The sequence below is a fragment of the Saimiri boliviensis genome, chromosome 2, assembly GCF_048565385.1.
Source record: "Saimiri boliviensis isolate mSaiBol1 chromosome 2, mSaiBol1.pri, whole genome shotgun sequence".
NCBI classification, from domain to species: Eukaryota; Metazoa; Chordata; class Mammalia; order Primates; family Cebidae; genus Saimiri; species Saimiri boliviensis.
Genome location: NC_133450.1, coordinates 175,265,916 through 175,289,969, shown reverse-complemented (window position 1 = coordinate 175,289,969; position 24,054 = coordinate 175,265,916). Strand labels below are relative to the sequence as shown.

Below are 24,054 nucleotides of genomic sequence, written 5' to 3'. Positions count from 1 at the left end.
AAAGATGATAATAATTCCATCTATGTTTAGGATTCTTGTGAGGATTAAATAAAATCACGTATGCATACAAGGAATATTGCTCAGTAAATAAATTATCCCATGCATTCTCCTTTTCAGAAATGAATCTGAAAACCAAAACCATTAGGTGACCTAAGAAAACTCACACACCTCATCAGTACAGTGCCAAGACAGGGTATTATAATGCTGTGGTTAAAAACACAGGCTCTGGAACAAGTCAGCCCAAGTTCAAATCTCAATTCTCCTACTTCCTAGCTGTATAATCTTGGGCAAGTCACTTAACTTTTTTGTCTCTCAATTTTCTCATCCATAAAAGTCAAATAATAATAGTAGTTCTCTCACCAGGTTATTAGGACAACTTAAAAATGTAATACGTGCAACTGGAACACAACAATTAATAAAAAAAATAATTATTCTAAAATTGGGAATTTCTGGTTCTTACAAAAACAAAGGTTAATGTAAAATATATGTCAACAATGCCAGACTTTTAAAACTATATCTATAAAAGCAGCCCTAACTTCAAAAATACACAACTCAAAAATTTATTTGATATAATTTAATGGTGACCAGAATATTTGCAGGTCTTCTCGGATGAAGGTACACATCCTCTTCAACCGTGGCTATGTGTCGTATTTTTCTTTTCCTACAAGGGAAAGATATAAGATAAGCAATTCAAAAACATTTCAAACGACAACCTCAGTTGCTGAAAAGTTACTTTGGAGTTTGAAAAGAATATCAACATTCAGCTGCTCTTGACATTTACAGAAGAAACATAAAGCAATAGAAAGGGCACCAGACTCCCCTTTCCAGTTCAGGTTCTGCCACTTGACCAGACGTAATGAAGCGACTGAGTCACCATCTACAAAAGAGGCCACTTAACCACGCCTGCCTTATTATAAATACTACATGGAACAAGTACATGTTTCATAAAATTTAAGATATCATATTCATATTGAAGACATAATATTATGCTATTTTAACTAATACATTCAAAATTATTCTGAAACAGTTAAAAGTTAGAAAACTACTTTTTTTCTTTGATTATTACATATTTACAGGACATAGAGACTCTCATCTTAAGATATAGTGAAGAAAAGAAACAGGAGAAAATCTTCAAATCCCAGAGAAAAAAATAATTTTAAACTTATCACCCTTGACAGGTGATAAAGAGGCCTGCAAGACTATACATTTTTATATCTCTTGATAAGAATTAACACAAAGCCCCTCACATAGTAAGTCCTTAAGACATATTAGTTAAAGGAATAGCTGGGACATAAATAAAATTTTAGGAACCAATTTGCAATTGATACCACTACTCCAACCCTATTAGTACCTAATTTGAAAGTCACAGATCTAGACCCAGCCATCAATGACCTAATAGAGTTATGTGGCTATAAGTGCCAGTACCTCCAAAAAAAGGGTTTAAAAGTGGCATAGATAAAAAAGGGTCTCTCCAACCCATGATTTCTCTTCCAGGAATAGACTACACTTTGTCTTTGCGTTGTCTTACAATCCTGCAAGTTAGTTGCAATTTCAAATTGAAACTAAATGGTCAATGAACCCTAAACCCATATTTCCTACCCTCAATAGACAGAATTTCCAAAATGAACGGGAAAGTATTCAATAGTCTTTGTACTTTATATGTAGCATGAAATACCAGAAGACACAAATGGGAATGTTTTGTGATTTGGGGGTTGGATGGGGCTTGAACACATCGTGGCCCCTCAGGACCCCTCCTGTCTTCCAGGAGAGTACTTGCTGAACAGAACCCTGCTTGAAGACTTCAGGGAGCACCACAATTCAGACTACTCCCTCCTAATCCTATGACAACCAAAGATCAGATGAAGACTATTTTTCAGAGGTTCATATATCTAATCACTTTGAGTGTGTCAGAACCTCACCAGACAGACACTGACTCATTACTGGATGAGGAGCAAAGGGATAATTAGGTTGGTTATATGTAACTTGCCATTGCCTGCCAAGTATTCAAAGCCCTTTCAGAAATTGTTCATCAGCTTACTTCCTTGATACCCTGAAATATTCCTAAGACCACAGCCACCACAGACGCCTGCATACTCTTACCACCATGAGTTTGCTTCTGTCTCCTCTGATGGCTTTCCAAGCATATTACAGCCACCTCTGAACAAATCTAATGTAGAATCTGGGAGGCTTTTCTCAATAGACTCTCAGTAAATATTTATTCAATGCAATTTAGTCACACTTAGAGATAACAGACAGTAAGGATCACTAGATTTCCTAAGTGCATCTGTAAATTTGCTGCCTAGTGTCAGAGTGATAGGAAGTTGTTTCCTTACAGAAAAAACAATGTTCTCAAATGAACTGCACTGAGCCTCAATACTGTTACTATACTCATGCATTATAAAAATTTCAATGTGTCTTTCACAGCAGCTTAAGGCCTCTAAGCAGAAAATTTTACTCAGTAGCAAAATTCTCACAAAGTAATAGAAGCTTCACAGATATCAAAGAGAGTAAAACTTATCATGAAATACATATTGAACAAAAATAGCATGAAAGTATTTCTTATTTATTGATGTATTCAAACAGCATGTCCTGCCATCTTCCATGGCAGAGTCCACATCTTACTAGTTTGTGTACATTCTGTGCCTGCAAAGTGCTAAGAACAAAGGTATTTGGGGACTTTTTTGTTACAGAAATAAAGAATGAATGAATATACAACAAAGGAAAATTTAAAAGGAAAGGACAAAAAGACACAAGCTCTGGGGAATCAATATTTATTTATAAACCTAAGCATTCTAGTATTATTTTTGTGTACATTAACATTTTAAATCTAAAAACGAACCCATGATGCACAATAAGTAACATCTAACCCTTGAACACCAAAGAGTTAACTGGGAAAAATTTTCACATGCATTGTTAAAAGCAATAAGTGTTCAAGTGTTCAAGATAAAAATACTAAATTTGTAGGGGGATCAAACAGCTAATTTAGTAAGAATGCTATATTCCATACTTCTACAATTTGAGAGGTAAAGAGAGACCATGGTTAGTAAGAGTATAAGTAAGTAAGTACCTAAATTTAAAAAAGCAAATAAACAAAGGTAAGTGAGCATGAAAGAATTGTTGGTCCTTGAATATAAGAAATAGAAACAAGAGCATTTCAGGGACAGTCTGGGAAAAGTGTTTGCTAGGTGCACGCATATTGAAAGACTTATTTAATACAAGTAATTTTCAGGGGTGAGGAGAAGTTAGAACCAGAGCTCTTCCTCTCTCTTCCCGGAGAAATAAATGACATCTTAATTGTAAATAATTAATCATCATATCTATTAATACTTAATAGATACAAATCTAAGCTGGAAAGAAAAAGATGAAAAAAGAGAAAAATGTTGAGGAATAAAGAACCTGGAAAGCCTATTAGTGAATAACTGGAGAAGGCAAAAGACCCCTAAAGCTTGGATTTCCAAAAGGCCACAGCTTCACAGGAACATTAAAATACTTTGCTGACTTCTCTCTGTGGAGTCAACCCTGCCCACACCAAAGGGAGCAGTTCTCCAGTGGATGCTCCCATAGCTGCATGTTTATCAGTCATAGCAAGTATTCTATAGATTACTAATTTCTTTGCTATCCCCTGTGAATTTTACCTCTTTCTTGCATAGTATTAGTTTATAGTAGGCACAACACTTAATAAACAGTTGTTGATCGGAAAAATATCAACTGATAATTTCGACACTGATTGATAGATTTCTCAAGGCAGTTTAGGTGGGATTCAGCTCAGCCTCTGGTATATGCTTTTTAAAAAGCTTGAGACCTGCCTGTAAATGTGAGCCTATGCTACAAATAGCCCAAACAAGGAAATTCAGTAAGAATTGTCTCCCAACCTGGACAAAGCTAAATACTTATCTGTCCTCTGCACCTGCAACCTCTTGACTTATAAATAGTTTGCCCTTTTACTTTGCTTCACGGTCAGCTGCACAACAGAAGAAATGTCTAAGATCACGTTGCTGTTGTGACTAATCTCTACAAAGAATAGTACAGAAGATGAAAGGGAGCCACCTCCAAAGCTCCCAAAACCAGGAGCGAGGAACCTATCAGACCAATGTGACAGGTTGAAATACAGGAACTTCATGATGTGATTTGATTTGATTAAAAAAAAAAAAAAAAGCAAAAACAACACTGGAAAGGATTTAGGCAATGTGGGACAGAGACACAGCAAGAAAGAAAAATAATTGACCAGTTCCTGAGTATTGTTTGTCCTTATAAGATAGCTCTTATAACAAAATCTTCATACATATAAATTTTTTTAGACTAAGTTAAAAACGCAATGCTCTTCAAAAAAGAGATTCTTAATTAATCAACTCAAATGGTTTGTTACACAGCCTCAAAGATTATCATTATAAAGATTAGGTGGTGGCATAAAAATTCACTTATTTGTTGATCCACTGAATATTTATTGGCCTTCCCTTATGAGCCAGCTCTGCTCTAGATGCTGGTTGTATGTGAGAGAGCAAATCAGACAAAACTCTCTGCTAGAACAGACCTAACATTCTAGTATAACGTACATGATATAATGCTGTGTTAAGGAACAGAACAAAAACCAGGGGAGTAAAAGGGAAAGAACATGAGTTCTTCTGCTAGTGGCCTAGCAGACATTGTTTTAAATTTCACCATCACCACCAATTTGCTATATAATGTTGAGCAGTTTAGCTGCTTGTGCCGACTCTCTTTTCGACATTTATAACTAAAGGGGACATAAGAAATACCTCGCAGGATTATTGTAAAGATTAAACAAAATTATACAAGAGAGAATGCCAATCAGAACCAAATCTTAGAAATGGCGTTCTAGCTATCTAAAGAATTCCTCCCAGTAGAGAGTATCACCAAAACAACAAATACAACAACAACAACAAAAAAAACCTGTATAATTTTTTTTATAAACTAATGCAAGCCTGAGTAGGCAGGAAAGCCAAGGAAATTCTTAGAGGACAAAAACAATGAGAAACAGATGTGAGTAGAGAATTAAGCAAGTACTTGTCCCTGCATTTGCCTGTGAGCATCTATTCACCTGCTATAGACCTCGGGAGTCAATAAGGTGGGAAAAGACAGCAAAATCTGGGATTTCCAAAAGGCCACCCCTTTAAGGAGACATAAAGATACTTTCTTGACTCATCCTTAGATCTGGGTCAAAAAAACAAAAAATCTATCCGGAAAATTACTAACTATAATCTTGCACTCACACACAGATTAAGGACCTTCTGGTCACAATACCTACGTGAGACTTAAAAACAAAAATAAAGCTGAAAATTTTGTTTAAAGAATTCCTGGGTTGGTAGTGTCCCCAGGAGCTGAAATAAGTAAATATAAATCCTTTCTAGAGAAAAATCATTTAAACCCAGGCCTTAAAGAATTCCCACAGGTAAAGTGGGAATTATCATATTACATTTGATCATGCAAGGCAGATGGTCAAATGTAATAAATTTATGAAATATATAACACAAAATTAATAAAACATGCAATGAAATCAGCCACAATGGATGAAAGTCAGTAGAAATAATACATTTAAATAAATACTCAAATTAATAAATGTGATAAATATTTCTAACAAAATATATAGACACAAAAGTATATGACAAGAAATTAGACATACAAGTTATCAGACAGAATTTTTTAAATAAAATTCCTAAAAATGAAAAATATAATCACTGAAATTGAAAATCACCAAGGTGGTGGGCAACCAACACAGAAGGACATATTTATTTTTGTATACTTGTATCATTGTTCCATATTTATATATTAAGATACCATAAAATATAATAATTCCTTAGAGCAGAGGTTCCTAAATGGGTCCATAATCTCTAGAATTCGGGTGAATCTGTGAACTAGGAAAAATTTAAATATTTATTTTCACTAACTGGAATCTAACATTTCATTTAATTATGAGGATAAAAAACAAACCATATTAGTGATAACAATAACTTTGACTTTTTCACCAGTGTAAATTTCAGATATTTTTATATCATATAACAATTGTCACAAAATAATATTGTTTATATTCACCAGTATCATATTACTCATTGTAATAGACCTAAAGTTATTTTCCTGTTATTTATTCTGTTAAACTTAGAGAATGGATACATTACCATATCACAATTTTTAAAAATTTTTTGATAGCTATATTTCAATTTAATTGGCTTCTTTTGTAATTTTGTGTATTTTATTATATCCATTTAAAAAATCACTATTGAAGGCATCCCTAGTCTTCATTTGACAGCCAAAAATAATACTACAGAACAAACTCAGAGATGTATTCATATATCAAAATACTGCATTGTATCCCATAAGTAGATACAATTATTTGTTTATTTAAATTTTTTTAACTCAGAAAAAAATGTTATGAGTATTTAAAAATTTAAATCAAGTTTACTTTCCCTTTTATTTTTTAATTCTAAGAATACTCACAAATACAATTTAATGAATTTAATCAAGTATATTTTTCTCTTGGCTTTCAGGCTTTATTACAGATATTTGTTACAAATTCAATAATGAAAGAGGAAAGGAGTAAACGGAGAAAGAAGAAGTGGGAAAGGTGTTTTGTAATTGATCACACTATAAGCTCTTACATCCTGTCTTACCAAAAATTAAAACAATTACTTGAATGTTTCTAATTTTATTCAGTTAATTCGATATTACCCACCTAAGAATTTATACTGGCAGCGAGGCATATTTTCAGCCTAGTAAGGAAGTAAATTAATTACATTTATTACCAGAACATTTAAAATATAACTTAATATTCAGACGTATCACTCAAGAACCTGAGTTTGAGTATTCTAGGATTTGTTTAATAAGTCTCCTTCATTACATCTCATCCTAGAAATCTTTCCAAAATATAGAAGTGAAATTGAAACATTTTCCCTTTGTGTTTATATTTTACTCACTTTAACTCCCTCTCTGGACCTTTTCTATGCCATTCTATCCCAGGCCTTGGATTTCTATGTGTTTGTGTCTCAGATCTGTTAAACTCAGCTGACCCACCACACCCAACCAGAACTTCAAAAGAAGCTGTGAACAGCAGTGCCTGTTCTAGCTGGAAGATCATTCTGAGTCCCTCCCTGTTTATTCTTGAAATGTGTGAGCCTCCTTTCATCTCTAGTTCTCAGATTTAGGCACAATAACCCAACTCTGATGTCTACATCTAACCCTCTGGATCCCAGACTGTCAATGAAATGTTTATCTCATGTGGATTCCGTGGCTCTGCTCACTCACGCAGCTTATTTTGCAGTCTCTATGATCCCATGTAGGAAATCTCCCTGTCTAGGACTAGCCTCAAAATCCCAGTTTCCAGAGGACAGGGATTTGTACATCCACTGCCCCTCTTCTTGCAGTACAGCCAGCCCTGGAAGGACCCTCTAACTTTAGCTACACTTGAAACAGAATTTTTACATGATTCACCATATGATAACACTGATGCTCTCCTGTAACTCAAATTCAACCTTCTTGTTTCACTTTCAAACCTGCGTCATCAAAGTGACATATTCAACAGAACAGAAAAGTGGCCTTTTCTGAAATTTTTCTTAGAGGATAAGGATGTATAGTGAATTACATCTCACACCTCAAAGAAAACTTCCAAAATATGTTTTTTTATCTATCTTCTTCCCCCAGATCATATAACAGTAGCCTTGTCTCTGTCTCTGTCTCTGTCTGTTTCTGTCTCTGTCTCTCTCCTCTGTCTGAATCTCTAGCTCATTGTTGCTCTCTAAGTTCCATGAAGCTGAAAAAAACAACAACAATAACAACAACAACAAAAAAAAAAAACCAAGAAGATACCTATGAACCAATGTGCAGGAATTTCCTAGAGGCATTGTTAAATGACTAAAAGCGCAGTGTGGAAGAATATATATAGTATGCCACCTTCTGTGCAAAAAAGATTAGGAAGTAAGAAATCATGTATATCTTTGCAAAAAGAAAGAGGAAAACTGAAAACCATGAAATTTTCAGGGGAAGAGTGTGAAGGGTATATGCAAAGTGTAACATTTCCTTGAGAATTCCTATTTTTACAGTTTTGACATAAAGTTATCTTAACATTCTACATACTCAAAGAATAATCATAATTTGAAAAGGAATAAAAAAGGAAAGAAAATGAAAGCAAACTGCAAAAATGAACCCAATGTTATTTCAAAAGAAAAATGTAGCATATTACAGGGATGGTGTGGCAATGAAAGCACAATCCTGGGTAGCTTATGATCACAGTATTTGACTATAAACCCCTAGCTTTGTGCAAGCTACATGTATGGGGTGGAGAACACCAGACAAATCCTGAAGTGTTTTAATAGGTTTTTTTTCAGAGCTATGGGCAAAGCAATTCTGAAATTATTTTAGATCTATTATAAGAGTAAACAAATTAGTAAATGTGTCAAATTGTTGGGAGCCGAGGTTTTCTTACTGTGGAAAACGGTGCAAATAAACATGAAACAGAGAAAGCAAGCACTCAGTGGGGATGGATGTGAATTGGTGGTATCAGCAAGGGCTCAAGATTTCTAAGTAGGTGCATATGTACACACACACACATATACATTTATATGCATATATATATATGTACATGTATATGTATCTAATTTTATGTGTATATAAAAATACATGCAGTAAGTATATATGTAGGTGTTTATATGTAGGTGTTTATACCTGCATATATTTCTTATCTCAGCCCATAAAAAGACCTAGAGGAAAAAATACCATAGTAGCATTGAACATACTTGGTGCCCAGATTTTAGCCCCTAATATCAGTCCCCACTAAAGAGAACAAGGGATCTCATTTCTTGCTGCCAGTATTCACTCAACAGCTCAAACTAAAACTTTTTAGTTGGTTTTTAAAAATTAATATTGTGATACAGATCCAAGATGGCTAATATTGTGATATAGATCCAAGATGGCTCTGGAGTGCAGTTCCCAGCAAGAATGCAGAGGGTGAGTGACCACTGCATTTCCAAACAAGTTTTTACTGCCCACAGACCAGGCTTTCCCAGGCAGAAAAGCACACGAGTTTCCAGCACGGCTGTTTCAGCTGGCGCAGTGGGTCTCCGCACAAAAACTCACACAAATCTGGGCGGCCATTTCAACTGGTACCTGGAAAGCCTGGAAGAAATGAATAAATTCCTGGACACTTGCACCTTCCCAAGCCTAAACCAGAAAGAAGTTGAAACCCTGAATAGACCAATAACAAGGGCTAACGTTGAGGCAGTAATTAATAGCCTACCAACAACAACAAAAAAATCCAGGTCCAAATGGGTTCACAGCTGAATTCTGCCAGACATACAAAGAAGAGCTGGTGCCACTCCTTCTGAAACTATTCAAAACAATCCATAAAGAGGGAATCCTTTCCAAATCATTTTATGAGACCAACATTATCCTGATACCAAAACCCAGCAAGGCTCCTCAAGAAAAGAAAACTTCAGGCCAATATCCATGATGAACATAGATGCAAAAATCTTGAATAAAATACTGGCACACTGATTGCAACAGTGCATCAAAAAGCTTATCCATCAGGATCAAGTAGGCTTCATTCCAGAGATGCAAGGCTGGTTCAATATATGCAAGTCTATAAATGTAATTCACCACATAAACAGAACCAAAGACAAAAAACACATGATTATCTCAATTGATGCAGAGAAGGCCTTCAACAAAATTCAACAGTGCTTTATGCTAAAAACTCACAAGAAATTAGGTATTCATGGAACGTATCTCAAAATAATAAAAGCTATTTATGGCAAACCCACAGCCAATATCATACTAAATGGGCAAAAACTGGAAACATTCCCTTTGAAATCTGGCACTAGACAAGGATGCCCTCTCTCACCACTCCTATTCAATATAGTATTGGAAGTTCTAGCCAGAGCACTCAGGCAAGAAAAAGACATAAAATATATTCAAATAGGAAAGGAGGATGTCAAATTGTCTCTATTTGAGGACGACATGATTGTATATTTAGATGACTCCATCATCTTAGCCCAAAATCTCCTTAAGCTGATAAGCAACTTCAGCAAAGTCTCAGGATATAAAATCAATGTGCAGAAATCACAAGCATTCCTATACACCAATAACAGACTTAAAGAGAGCCAAATCAAGAACAAACTGCCATTCCCAATTGCTACAAAGAGAATAAAATACCTAGGAATACAACTAACAAAGGATGTAAAGGACCTCTTCTAGGAGTACTACAAAACACTGCTCAAGGAAATAAGAGAGGACACAAACAGATGGAAAAACATTCCAAGCTCATGGTTAGGAAGAATCAATATTGTGAAAGTGGCCATACTGCCCAAAGTAATTTATAGATTCAACGCTATCCCCATCAAGCTACCTATGATCCTCTTCACAGAACTGGAAGAAAAAAAAAACACCTTAAAGTTCATATGGAACCAAAAGGGAGTCTGAATAGCCAAGTAAATTCTAAACAAAAAGAACAAATCTGGAGTTATCATGCTACCTGACTTCAGACTACACTACAAGGCTACAGTAATCAAAACAGCATGGTACTGGTACCCAAACAGAGATATAGACCAATGGAACAAAGCAGAGGCCTCGGAGGCAACATCACACATCTACAATGATCTGATCTTTGACAAACCTGAAAAAAACAAGCAATGGGAAAAGGATTCCCTGTTTAATAAATGGTGTTGGGAAAACTAGCTAGCCATGTGCAGAAAGCAGAAACTGGACCCCTTCCTGACACCTTACACTAAAATTAACTCCAGATGGATTAAAGACTTAAACATTAGACCTAACACCATAAAATCTCTGGAAGAAAACCTAGGCAAAACCATTCAGGACATAGGCATAGGCAAGGACTTCATGACTAAAACACCAAAAGCATTGGCAACAAAAGCCAAAATAGACAAATGGGATCTAATTAAACAGCAGAGCTTCTGCACAGCAAAATAAATAATCATTAGAGTGAACTGGCAACAAACAGAATGGGAAAAACTTTTTGCAATCTACCCATCTGACAAAGGGCTAATATCCAGAATCTACAAAGAACTAAAACAGATTTACAAGGAAAAAGCAAACAAACCCATTCAAAAGTGTGCAAAGGACATGAACAGACACTTTTCAAATCAAGACAGGTATCAGTCCAATAAATGTGAAAAAATGCTCATCATCACTGGTCATTAGCAAAATGCAAATCAAAACCACATTGAGATACCATCTCAAACCAGTTAGAATGACAACCATTAAAAAGCTGGAGACAACAGATGCTGGAAAGGTTGCGGAGAAATAGAAACACTTTTATACTGTTGGTGGGAGTGCAAATTAGTTCAACCATTGTGGAAGACAGTGTAGTAATTCCTTAAGGACCTAGAAATAGAAATTCCATTTGACCCAGCAATCCCGTTACTGGGTATATATCCAAAGGATTATAAATCATTCTATTATCAAGATACATACACACATATGTTCATTGCAGCATTGTTTACAGTAGCAAAGACTTGGAACCAACCCAAATGCCCATCAATGATAGACTGGACATGGCAAATGTGGCACATATATACCATGGAATACTATGCAGCCATAAAAAGACAATGAGTTCGTGTCCTTTGTTGGGACATGGATGAATCTGGAAACCATAATTCTCAGCAAACTGACAGAAGAACAGAAAATCAAACACTGCATGTTCTCACTCATAGGCAGGTGTTGAACAAGGAGAAGACATGGGCACAGGGAGGGGAGAATCACACACTGGGGTCTGTTGGGAGGGACTGGGGGAGGGAGTGTGGGGTAGGGCATTGAGGGGGTATAACATGGGGAGAAATGCCAGATATAGGTGATGGGGGGATGGAGGCAGCAAACCACATTGCCATGTATGTACCTATACAACAATCCTGCACATTCTGCATATATACCCCAGAATCTAAATTGCAAAAATACATATATTTAAAAATAATTTTAAAAAGATTTATAAAATAATATTACTATTGATCTTTAAAGATTGTTAAGTGGTCTCCAAATTACTTGGCATGATATATAAGGACCCTCAAACTTTTACACTTCTAAATCAAATTAAATTCCTGGAGTACTTTGGCAAATGAATTGCTAAAATCTCTAAAGAGCCCTATTTTATAATTCAAACAGGAATAAGCTGTTCATTTGGGCTTATTGGGTTTTAGAATATAACAAAAACATCGATATGCTTAGAGACAGACTATTATATCTACGTCATTGAAGAACTTATTTAGGAAATGATTTTAACTTGTAAACTGAGAAGTCTTGATGAGGAAAAGACATCTCTTTTGCTTTAATTGGCTTTTTTCTAAATTAGGTGAAAGTTACTAAGGAATATCTCTAGATTATAGGATAATTCCAAGGTTTATCATTAATGCTTATTCTGACCTTTTTGAGAATAACTAAGTGAATTAATTTTTTTTTAATCCAAGAAAGTTGACCATAAAAGTATTCCAGTTGTAAACATTTTTCCATCTCAGGTCACTTTCTGTTTTCCATTCTATTTCACTTGGTTTAACTTTTTGGCACAAAATTTACAGGTTCTTTGCCAACAATACTTAGCAGACCTAGTGAATTAGTAGATTTTAAAGAGTGGTTTAATCATAAAGCAAGGAAAGTACATGGTCCTAAAATGCTTTCATATAAGGGGGTAGAACGATGGATTTCTTCCTGGGAGTCAGGCAATAGCACTGCAAACTCCCACTGACTAGCAAGTGACTCACCTGCTTCCTACTGATAAGGTCAGTGAAGAAAGGAGTGGCCAAGGCCCAAGGCTGGAAAAAAAGCCCTCTAATTAAACTTATACTTGACCTAATTTGACTAGCATTGGAGGACTGCCTGCTTCAGAGGTTTTACAAGGCTGTTGGGAAGAAGGGGCTGTTTTGTTTTTTTATTTTCTTTTGTTTGTTTACAGCGGTGCCCCTTGAAGCACCTCTTTATTCCTAAGGACTTAATCACAGTTTGAAAACCACTCATCTATTCAGCCCCTTGCTTTTATTTAATGGAAACTAAAAACCAGATCCTGTGGACTTCCTGTATGAGGCAAAGGTGTCATTTAAGCAAGTAATGAAACTAAAATACTTTTTGAATACTCTCTATCAACAATGCAAAGAAGCTAGGAAGGGAGAAGAAAGAGAGTTTTGGAGAGGATTCACCATTACATCTCTTTGCTGAGAGGATTGGGGGATTCAACTCTAAAGCAGAGGCAAAGGAGCTCTGGAAAAGCCTGGCCATCCCCCTACACTCGACTTGCACCCACAGGAGACTTTAGCCATAGGAGAACAATCAGTTCTGAACTCTGTAGGGTGGTCTTGTCCATCAGATGGGACCAGTCCAATCTGAGTACCTCTTAGTCTGCTAGACTCTCCCAGGGCCCCAGCCTGGCCACACATGCTTACAGGTCAGCCTCTGGTGCCCTGAGAGCCCACACCATAGATTCTGGTGGACCATGCCTGACAGATGGAGAGCTCCAGTGGACAGTGCCTATCACCTCACATCAGTCCACACATTCACTTCCAACACTGCAGCTTCTCCTGGGCCCAAGGAAAATCCTCACATCACTTTCTGGCATGTGGGTACATGGGACAGGTTTTGCTTTTGTTGCCCCACCAGCATACAGGAACGCAGTCAGCCCCTCTGCCCGCTGCTCATTGCCACTGCAGATGGAGTGTTGATGAGCACAAAGCAAACCAGCCCTCCCCCTGCCAGCACCCTGCCCTACGCAAACACTATACAGATAACGGTGGATCCACCTCTGCCCTGAGGAACCACTCCTGCTTGTGGGGCACAGAGAATGCACTCAGACCAATGCCTGCCAACATTCTGCTCCCAAGCCAACACCACCTCAAGTGTGACTACACAGTCACAGGCAGTGTACCCACCTCTATCTGCATTCCCTCCATGAGTGTATTAAATGCCCATGGGAGGCAGGCATCCCAGCACTCACTAGCACTCTGTTGCAGCTGCTGCTACCAATACTGTTGACATGAAACAAAAAGAATCCCCCTGTCACACCACAAAACTTTTGGCTGGCATCACCCATTGGAGTATAGTAAACAGTAGTCCAATAGCACTTCAGTGCCCCCAGGATAGCAGATACCTAACCTCAAGGAGCCAGAGAACAAAGTGGGGCTCAATATAAGTCCTCGAAAGCTAGAGAACTCAGCCCAGGAGTTGAGAGCTGAGCATTGAACCTCTAAAATCTTCCACAAATGAAGCCAGTTAGCTGATGCCACCTTATACCACAATCAAATACTCAAGGTCATTAAATAAGATAAAATAAAATAAAAAAACACTCATCCAAAGGTAAGCAACCTCAAAGATTGAAGAACGATAAGCCCAGAAGATGAGAAACAATCAGCACAAAAACCCTGATAACAGAAAAAGCCAGAGTGCCTTTTTTCCTCCAAAAAAACAAAACCTCTCCAGCAAGGTTCTAAACTGGACTGAGATGGCTGAAATGAGAGAAATAGAATCAGAATATTAATATTAATAATTGAGCTATAGGAATAGGTTTAACTCTAGTGCAAGGAAGCTAAAAAATCATGAAAGACAATGCAGGAGATTACAGACAAAATGGCCAGCATAAACAAGAACTTAACCAACCTAGTAGAGCTAAAAAATACACACTGTAAGAAACTTTACAATGCAATCACATGTATTAGTAGCAGACTAGACCAAGTAGAGAAAAGAATCTCAGAATTTGAAGACTGCCTTTCTGAAATAAGACAGTAATGAAGGAATAGAGAAAAAGGAAGGAAAATAAGTGAACAAAATCTCTGAGGAACACAGGATTATGCAAAAAGAAGAAATCTATGACTCTAGGTTGTTCCTGAAAGAGATGGGGAGAAGAGACCTGTATAATCTGTTCTCATGCAGCAAATAGACATGCCTGAGACTAGGTAATTTATAAAGGAAAGAGGTTTAAACGACTCGCAGTTCAGCATAACCGGGAAGCTTCATAATCATGGTGGAAGGCAAAAGAAAAGCAAAAGGAAGTCTTACATAGTGGCAGGCAAGGGAAACTCCCCTTTATAAAAATTATCAGATCTCAGGAGACTTATTCACTATTATAAAACCAATCATGCCTTCCTGACAGTTCCTCAAGTCTTAAATCATTTCAGCATTAACTCAAAAGTCCACAGTCCAAATTCTCATCTGACAAGATGAGTCCTTTCTACCTATGATTCTGTGAAATCCAAAGCAAGTCAGTTACTTCCTAGACACAAAGGAGTACAAGCATTGGGTAAATACAGCCATTCCAAATGGAAGAAATTGGCCAAAACAAAGGGAATACGGGCCTCATGCAAGTCCAAAATCCAGCAGGGCAGCCAAAGTTTAAAGTTTTGAAATGATCCCCTCTGACTCCACATTTCATATCTAGGTCATGCTGATTCAAGAGGTGAGCTCCCATGGCCCTTTGGGCAGCTCCAACCCTGTGGCTTTACAGGATACAGCCCTCCTGCCAGCTGCTTTCACAGGCTGGCATTGAGTGCCTGTGAATTTTCCAGGTACATGGTATAGGTGTTGGTGGATCTACCATTCCTGGGTCTGGAATACAGTGGCCCTCTTCTCACAGCTCCACTAGGCAGTGTCCCAGTAGGGAATCTGTAGGTAGGGGTTCCAACTCCACATTTCCCTTCCACACTATCCTAGCAGAGGTTTTCCATGAGGGCCTAACCCCTGCAGCAAACTTCTGCCTGTTTATCCAGATGTTTCCATACTTCCTCTGGAAGCTGTATATTCCAGGCCCATACATCCTCTGAAATCTAAGTGGAGGTTCCCAAATCTCAGTTCTTGACTTCTGTGTACCCACAGGCCCAACACCACATGGAGGCCACCAATGCTGGCGACATGCACCCTCTGAAGCAATGGCCTGAGCTCTATGTTGGCACCATTTAACCTTGGCTGAGATCCAGGCACCAAGGCCTAAGAGTGCACAATGTAGCAAGGCCCTGGTCCCAACCCACAAAACCATTTTTCCCTCCTAGGCCTCCATAATATTTAAAAAATCAGTAGCGAAAGAAAAGATTATGTATTATATAATATGGAAATGAAATAATTGGAAAATGTTATCAGTGCCTCCCCTCATAGGATCTTCCTGAAATTAATCCAGAAGGAATAAAAACTTAAGTATTTTTAATCATAAATCAACATGAAGCAAATTTAAGTATATATTTAGTATCTTAAAGTGAGAAGGACTTTCTAAGTATAATTTTTGAAAGTAATAACAATAAAATCCACTGTAAAAATTCTTCAGGAAAAAATAAAATTAAAAGAAAAAACTGGAAAAATATTTATTGAGAGAAGATACAGTATTTATATCTTTACTATAGACAAAGGCTTTACAAATCCAGAAGATGAGCCCTGAAATAGAAAGCTGGGCAAACATTATGAGTAAATAGGCAAAGAATTATGATTACAAATATAAACTTTGTTTATTTTGAGACAGAGTCTTGCTCTGTCTCCCAGGCTGGAGTGACATGGTGCAATCTCAGCTCATTGCAACCTCCACTTCCTGGGTTCAAGTGATTCTCCTGCCACAGCCTCCCAAGTAGTGGGGTTATAGGGTCATTCTACCACACTGGGCTAATTTTTGTATATTTATTAGGGACAGGATTTCACCATATTGGCTAGGCTGGTCTCAAATTCTTGACTTCAAGTGATCTGCCCAGCTAGGCTTCCCAAAGTGCTGAGATTACAGGTGTGAGCAAGTGCACCTGGGACAGATACAAACATTTTTAAAAGATTTAAAAAAAAAAGTCAGAAAAGAGTTAATTCTCACAAAAAAAAATTAAAGAATGGAAAAACATGTAATATTTCATACATCAATTAATCAAAAAGTAACATGTTTATATTTCATACTGATGCAGTTGAATTAAAATAGGTAGTCATTTTCTGGAAATGCAACTAGAAGACAATTTCTGGGGGATAATCAGGCAATATATACTAAAAATCTTAAAAGCATGTATACTGTAACATAGGAGTCCCATTTTGGGTAATTATGCTGTTGAATAATCACAGATTAACACAAAGATTTGTGAATGCATTAATCACTGTCCAATGACTTGGAAAATGTAAAAATAAAATGTAAATTGAAATGAGTGGGTTACAAAGAAATACTCTTTTAGAATATAAATCATTCTGTTATAAAGATACATGCATGTGTATGTTCAGTGCAGCACTATATACAATAGCAGAAACATCCAATCAAACCAAATGCCCATCAATCATAGACTGGATAAAGAAAAGGTGGTACATATACACCATGGAATACTATGCAGCCATAAAAAGAAATGAGATCATGTCCTTTGCAGAACATGGATGGAGCTGGAAGCCATTATCCTCAGCAAACTAATAAAGGAACAAAAAATCAAACACTCTGTGTTCTCACTTATCAGTGGGAGCAAAACAATGTGAACACATAAGCACAGGGAGGGGAACAACACAACTGGAGTTGGGGAGGGGGGCCACAGGGAGAGAGAGCATAAGGAAAAATAGCTAATGCACGCTGGGCTTTAGTACTTAGGTGATGGATTGATAGGTGGAGCAATTTCTGTTTTTATTTCAAATTTCTATTTTAAGTTCCAGGATACATGGGGAAGATGTGCATGTTTGTTACATAGGTAAACATGTACCATGATGGTTTGCTGCACAAATCATCCCATCACCCAGGTATCAAGCCCAGCATCCATTAGATATTCATCCTGATGCTCACCCTCTCCCACCTGTGTTGTTCATTTTGATGTGTCTATGTATTCTCATCATTCAGCTCCCCTTTGTAAGTGAGAACACATGGTATTAGGTTTTCTGTTGCTGTGTTAGTTCTCTAAGGATAATGGCCTCCAGCTCCATCCATGTCCCTAAAAAGGACATAATCTCATTCCTTTTTATGGTGGCATAGTATTCCATGGTATATGTATATATGTACTACATTTCCTTTATTGAGTCTATCACTGATGGGCATTTAGATTAATTCCATGTCCTTGCTATTGTGAATAGAGCTGCAATAAACATATGTGTGCATGTATCTTTATAATATGATGATTTATGTTCCTTTGCATATATACCCAGTAATGGGATTACTGGGTCAAATGGTATTTGGCATTTCTGCCTCTAGGTCTTTGAGAAATTGCCACACTGTCTTCCACAATGATTGAGCTAATTTACACTCCCACCAACAGTATAGAAACATTTTTTTTTTCTCCAGAACCTCACCAGCATCTATTGCTTTTTGACTTTTTAGTAATAGCCATTCTGACTGGTGTGAGATGGTATCTCACTGTGGTTTTGATTTGCATTTCTCTAATGATCAGTGATGTTGAACTTTTTTTCCTATGTTGTTGGCCATATGTGTGTCTTCTTTTGAAAAGTGTCTGTTCATGTCCTTTGACCACTTTTTAATGGGGTTGTTTTCTCCTTTAAAAAATTTGTTTAAGTTCCTTATAGATGCTAAATATTAGGCCTTTGTCAGTTTGATAGATTGCAAAAATATCCTCCCTTCTGTAGGTTGTCTGTTTACTCAGTTGATAGTTTATTTGCTGTGCAGAAGCCCTTTAGTTTAATTAGATCTCATTTGTCAATTTTTGCTTTTGTTGCAATAGCTTTTGGCATTTTTGTCATGAAATCTTTGCCCATTACTATGTCTTATTTGGTGTTGTCTAAGTTTTCTTCTAGGGTTTTGATAGGTTTGGGCTTTACATTTAAGTATTTCATCCATCTAGAGTTGATTTTTGTACATTGTATAAGGAAGGGGTCTAGTTTTAATTTTCTGTATATGGCTAGCCAGTTATCTCAGCACCATTTATTGAATAGGAAATCCTTTCCCCCATTATTTTTGTCAGCTTTCTCAAAGAACATATGGTTGTAGGTGTGCAGTTGTATTTCTGGGTTCTCTATTATGTTCCTTGGTCTATCCATCTGTTCTTGGACCAGTACCATATTGTTTTGGTTACTGTAGCCCTGTATGATAGTTTAAAATAAGGTAACATGATGCCTCTAGCTTTATTGATTGATTGATTGATTGATTGATTGCTTAGGATTGCCTTGGCTATTTGGGCTCTTTTTTTGTTCCATATGAATTTTTAAAGAGTTTTTTCTAACTCTGTGAAGAATGTCAATGGCATTTTAATGGGAATAGCAACGTCTATAAATTGTTTTGGGCAGTATGGCCATGCTCACAATATTGATTCTTCTTATTCATGAGCATGGGATGTTTTTTCATTTGTTTGTGTCATCTCTGATTTCTTTGAGCAGTGGTTTGTAGTTCCTGAAAAGGTCCTTCACTTTCCTTGTTAGCTGCATTTCTAGGTATTTTACTCTTTTTGTGGCAATTGTGAATGGGAGTTCATTCGTGATTTGGCTCTCAGCTTGACTGTTTTTTTGTGTATAGGAATGCTAACAATTTTTGCACAATTTGGGATTTGTATCCTGAGACTGCTGAAGTTGCTTATCAGCTTAAGAAACTTTTTGGCTGAGACTATGGGGTTTTCTAAACATAGAATCATGTCATCTGAAAGCACAGATAGTTTGACTTTCTCTCTTCCTATTTGAATATCTTTATTTATTTTTCTTGCCTAATTTCCCTGGCCAGAACTTCCAATACTATGTCGAATAGGAGTGGTGAGAGAGGAAAATCTTGTCTTGTGCTAATTTTCAGGGTAATGCTTCCAGCTATTGCCCATCCATTAGTGATATTGGCTGTGGGTTTTCCATATTTGGCTCTTATTATTTTGAGGCATGTTCCTTCAACACCTAGTTTTTACAGTTTTAACATAAAGAAATGTTGAATTTTATTGAAGCCCTTTTCTGCATCTATTGAGATAATCCTGTGGTTTTGTCTTTACTTTTGTTTATGTGAGGAATCACATTTATTGATTTGTGTATTTTGAACCAGGCTTGCATCCCAGGGATGAAGCCAACTTAATTGTGGTGAATAAGCTTTTTGATGCTCTGCTGGATTTGGTTTGCCAGTATTTTGTTTAGGATTTTTGTGTCAAGTTTTAGCAAGGAGTTTTTTCTCGTTGTTATATCTCTGCCAGGTTCTGGTATTAGGATGATGCTGGTCTCATAGAATGAGTTAGGGAGGAGTCCCTCCTTTTCAATTTTCTGGAATAGTTTCAGTAGAAATGGTACCAGGTATTCTTTGTACCTCTAGTGGAATTCAGCTGTAATTCTGTCTGGTCCTGGGCTTTTTATGGTTAGTAAACTATTTATTACTGCCTCAATTTTAGAACTTTTTATTGGTCTATTCAGGGATTCAGTTGCTTCCTGATTTAGTCTTGGGAGGGTATATGTGTTCAGGAATTGATATATTTCTTCTAGATTTCCTAGTTTATGTGAATAGAGGTGTTTACAGTGTTCTCTGATGGTTGCTTGTATTTTGATGGGGTCAGTGGTGATATCTTCCTTATTGTTTCCAATTGCGTTTATTTGAATCTTCTCTCTTTTCTTCTTTATTAGTCTAGCTAGCAGTCTATTTTATTAATTTTGTCAAAAAAGCTAGCTCCAGGATTTGTCAATTTCATGAAAGGTTTTTCATGTCTCTATCTCCTTCAGTTTAGCTCTGATCATGGTTATTTCTTGTCTTCTGCTAGCTTTTGTGTTTGTTTGCTCTTGGTTCTCCAGTTCTTTTAGTTGTGATGTTAGGTTCTTTATCTGAGATCTTTCTATCTTTTTGATGTGGACATTTAGAGCTATAAATTTCCCTCTTACACTGCCTTAGCTGTGTCCCAGAAATTCTGGTACATTGTATCTTTGTTCTCGGTAATTTCAAATAACTTTTTGATTTCTGGCTTAATTATTTACCCAAAAGTCATTCAGGAACAGGTTGTCCATGTAGTTGTTTGTTTTTGAGTGACCTTCTTAATCTAAGTTCTAATTTGATTGTGCTGTGGTCTGGAAGACTATTTGGTATTATTTCAGTTCTTTTGTGTTTGCTAGGAGTGTTTTACTTCCAATTATGTGATCAGTTTTAGATTAAATGCTGTGTGGTAATGAGAAAAAAATATATGTTCTGTCACTTTTGGTTGAAGAATTCTGTAGCTATTTATAAGGTCCACTTGATCTTGAGCAGAGTTTATGTCCTAAATAGTTTTGTTAATTTTCTGTCTCAATGATCTAATACTGTCAATGAGCTGTTAAACTCTCCTACTGTGTGGGAGTCTCTTTGAATGTCTCCACAAACTTGCTTTATGAATCTTGGTGCTCCAGTGTTGGCTGCACATACATTTAAAATAGTTAGATATTTTTGTTGAATTGAACCCTTTATCTTTATGTAATGTCCTTCTTTGTGTTTTTATCTTTGTTGGTTTAAAATATGTTTTGTTGGAAAGTAGGATTGCAATCTCTGCTTTTCTCTGTTTTCCATTTGCTTGGTAAATTTTCCTTCATTTCTTTATTTTGAGCCTATGTGTGTCTATGCTTATTAGACAGGTCTTTTGAAGACAGCATACCAATGGGTCTTGGTTCTTTATCCATCTTACCAAGCCATTCAGTGTCTTTTAATTGTGGCATTTTGCCCATGTACATTTAAGGTTAGTATTGTTATGTGGGGATTTGATCCTGTCATAATGATGTCTGCTCATTATTTTTCAGAGTTGTTTTTGTGTGTTCTTCAGAGTGTCACTGGTCTGTGTACTTCAGTGTGTTCTTGTAGTTGCTGGTAATGGTTTTTCCTTTCCATATTTAATGCTTCCTTCAGGAACTCTTGTAAGCCAGGTCTGGTGGCAACTAATTTCTTCAGCATTTGCTTATCTGGCAAGGATCTTATTTCATTTTGCTTATGAAGCTTAATTTGGCCAGATATAAAACTCTGGATTGGAATTTTTTTTTTCTTTTTTTAAGAATGTTTAATACTGGCCTTCAATCTCTTCTGGTTTGTAGGATTTACACTAAGAGGTTCATTGTTAGTCTGAGGTTCTCTTTGTAAGTGACCTGGCCTCTCTCTCTTCTGGCCCTTAACATTTTTTTCTTTCATTTAGACTTTGGCGAATCTGATGATTATGTGTCTTGTAGATAATCTTCTCATGGAGTATCTTATTGGGGTTCTCTGAATTTCAATGTTGGCCTGTCTTGCTAGGTTGAGTAAGTTTTCCTGGATGATATCCTGAAGTATATCTTCCAAATTGGCTCCATTCTCTCTGACACTTTCAGGTACCCTGATGAGTTGTAGATTTGGTCTCTTTACACAATTCTGTATTTCTTGGGGTGTTTGCTCATTCCTTTTTATCATTTTTTTCTCTGCTCTTGCCTGCCTGTCTTATTTAAGAAAGGTAACCTTCAAGTTCTGAGATTCTTCCCTCTATCTGGTCTATTCTGCTATTAATACTTGTGATTGCATTTTGATGTTCTCATAGTTTGTTTTTCAACTTTATTAGATCAATTCTATTCTCTCTATACTGGTTACTTTTTTTGTTACCTCTCGCATTGTTTTATTATGATTCTTAACTTCTTTGCATTGAGTTACAACACACTACTTTAGCTCAGTGAAATTCATTTTTATTCACATTCTGAAGCCTACTTCTGTCATTTCAGACATCTCAGCCTCAGCCCAGTTCTGAGTACTTGCTGGAGAGGTGTTACAGTTATTTGGAGAAAAGGGAGCACTGGCTTTTTGAGTTTTTAGGATTTTTGTGTTTATTCTTTCTTGTCTTCATGGGCTTATCTATCCTCGATCTTTTAGGCTGCTGACCTTTGAATGGGCTTTTTGTTGTTTGTTGCTGTTCTTGTTGGTGGGGGTGGTTTGTTTGTTTCTCTTTTGACAGTCTGGTCACTTTTCTATAGGGCTGCTACAGTTTGCTTAGGGTCCACTCCTCACCCTAACTGCCTCGGTTTTTCCAGTACCTGGAGGTATCACCAGGGAATGCTGCAAAACAGCAAAGATGTCAACCTGCCCCTTCCTCTGGAAGTTCCATCCCAGGGGTTACTGACCTGTTATCAGCCCAATCACACCTGTAGGAGGTATCTGGTGACCCCAGTTGGGAGGTCTTACCCAGTTAGGAGGAATGAGATCAGGGATCTGCTTAAAGAAGTAGTCTGGCTGCTTTTTGATAGAGCAACTGTATGGTGTTGGGGATCTCTTCAGCCCCAGTTGGTTTGGGCCCTCCAAGGTACACAGGCTGGACTATCTGAAATAGCCAAACAATGAAGGTTGCAGCCTGCCCTGCAGCCTGGGCCCTCCATCCCAGGGAGAAATTAAAACTCCGCTGGCTGTACAACATGGGCAGGTGTGGCCGAAGATTCTGACTGAGAGGATCTTCCATTGGAGGAAAAGCAACTTCCACTGGAGGAAAAGCAAATCAGGGTCCCACTGAAAGAAGTAGTCTGGCCTTGACAAAACGGCTGTTGTGCTGGGGAACTGCCCCTGCCTCTCATGGCTTGGACTCTCTGAATCCTGCAGGCTGAATTGTTCAAACAACCAAGGTGGCATCCCTCCCCTCCCACTGGGCACTGTGTCCCACTGAGAGACCAGAGCTTGGTCTGTAGAATATGTGTGGGCAGGGGTGGCTGGAGGCCTCAGGGGGAAGGTCCCGCCCAGTGAGGAGGAATGCATCTGGGTCTCGCTTAAAATACCAGTCTGGCCACATTCTGGCAAAGCAGCTGTGCTGTGCTGGAGGGACTCTGCCTTGACTGAACAGTTTGGATTCTCAGAAGCCTGCAAGCTAGAATGGCTGAGTTCATCAAACAGCAGAGATGGTGGCCTGCCTTTCCTCCCAGAGGCTCCCTCTCGTCTCAGACAGGCTCTACCCTGTTGTTAGTGGCTGGCTGGAATTCCAAGCCAGTGGGTCTTATTTCATGAGGTGCCATGCAAGTGGGGCCTGCACACTGATGCCATTTGGCTTCCTGGATTCAGACCGCTTCCTAGGATTATATATAGACATCCTGCCTTGCCTGAGTTGCAGGCACCTTTGTTGGGGACCTGGGAGCCAGAGTATGTAAAGCTCCTGGGTCTCTGTGCACCTGAGCAGCTGCTCTGCTGAGACTACACACAGCTCTGTGTGTTGGACTCAAGGCCTTGGTGGCATGGGCTCAGGAGGGGATCTCCTGATCCATAGGTTGCAAATATCTATG

The 24,054-nt window shown here is 37.6% G+C and overlaps 1 long non-coding RNA gene across 1 annotated transcript in view; it reads right to left on the bottom strand.

Moving 5' to 3' along the window:
* Positions 1-507: 507 nt before the first annotated feature.
* The window catches only part of LOC104651417 (uncharacterized), a 207,517-nt gene continuing 183,970 nt past the window's right edge, over positions 508-24,054 (bottom strand). The window contains exon 5 of the long non-coding RNA XR_012516605.1: positions 508-661. This is a non-coding gene — a long non-coding RNA (uncharacterized LOC104651417). The remainder of the gene's footprint in view (positions 662-24,054) is intronic.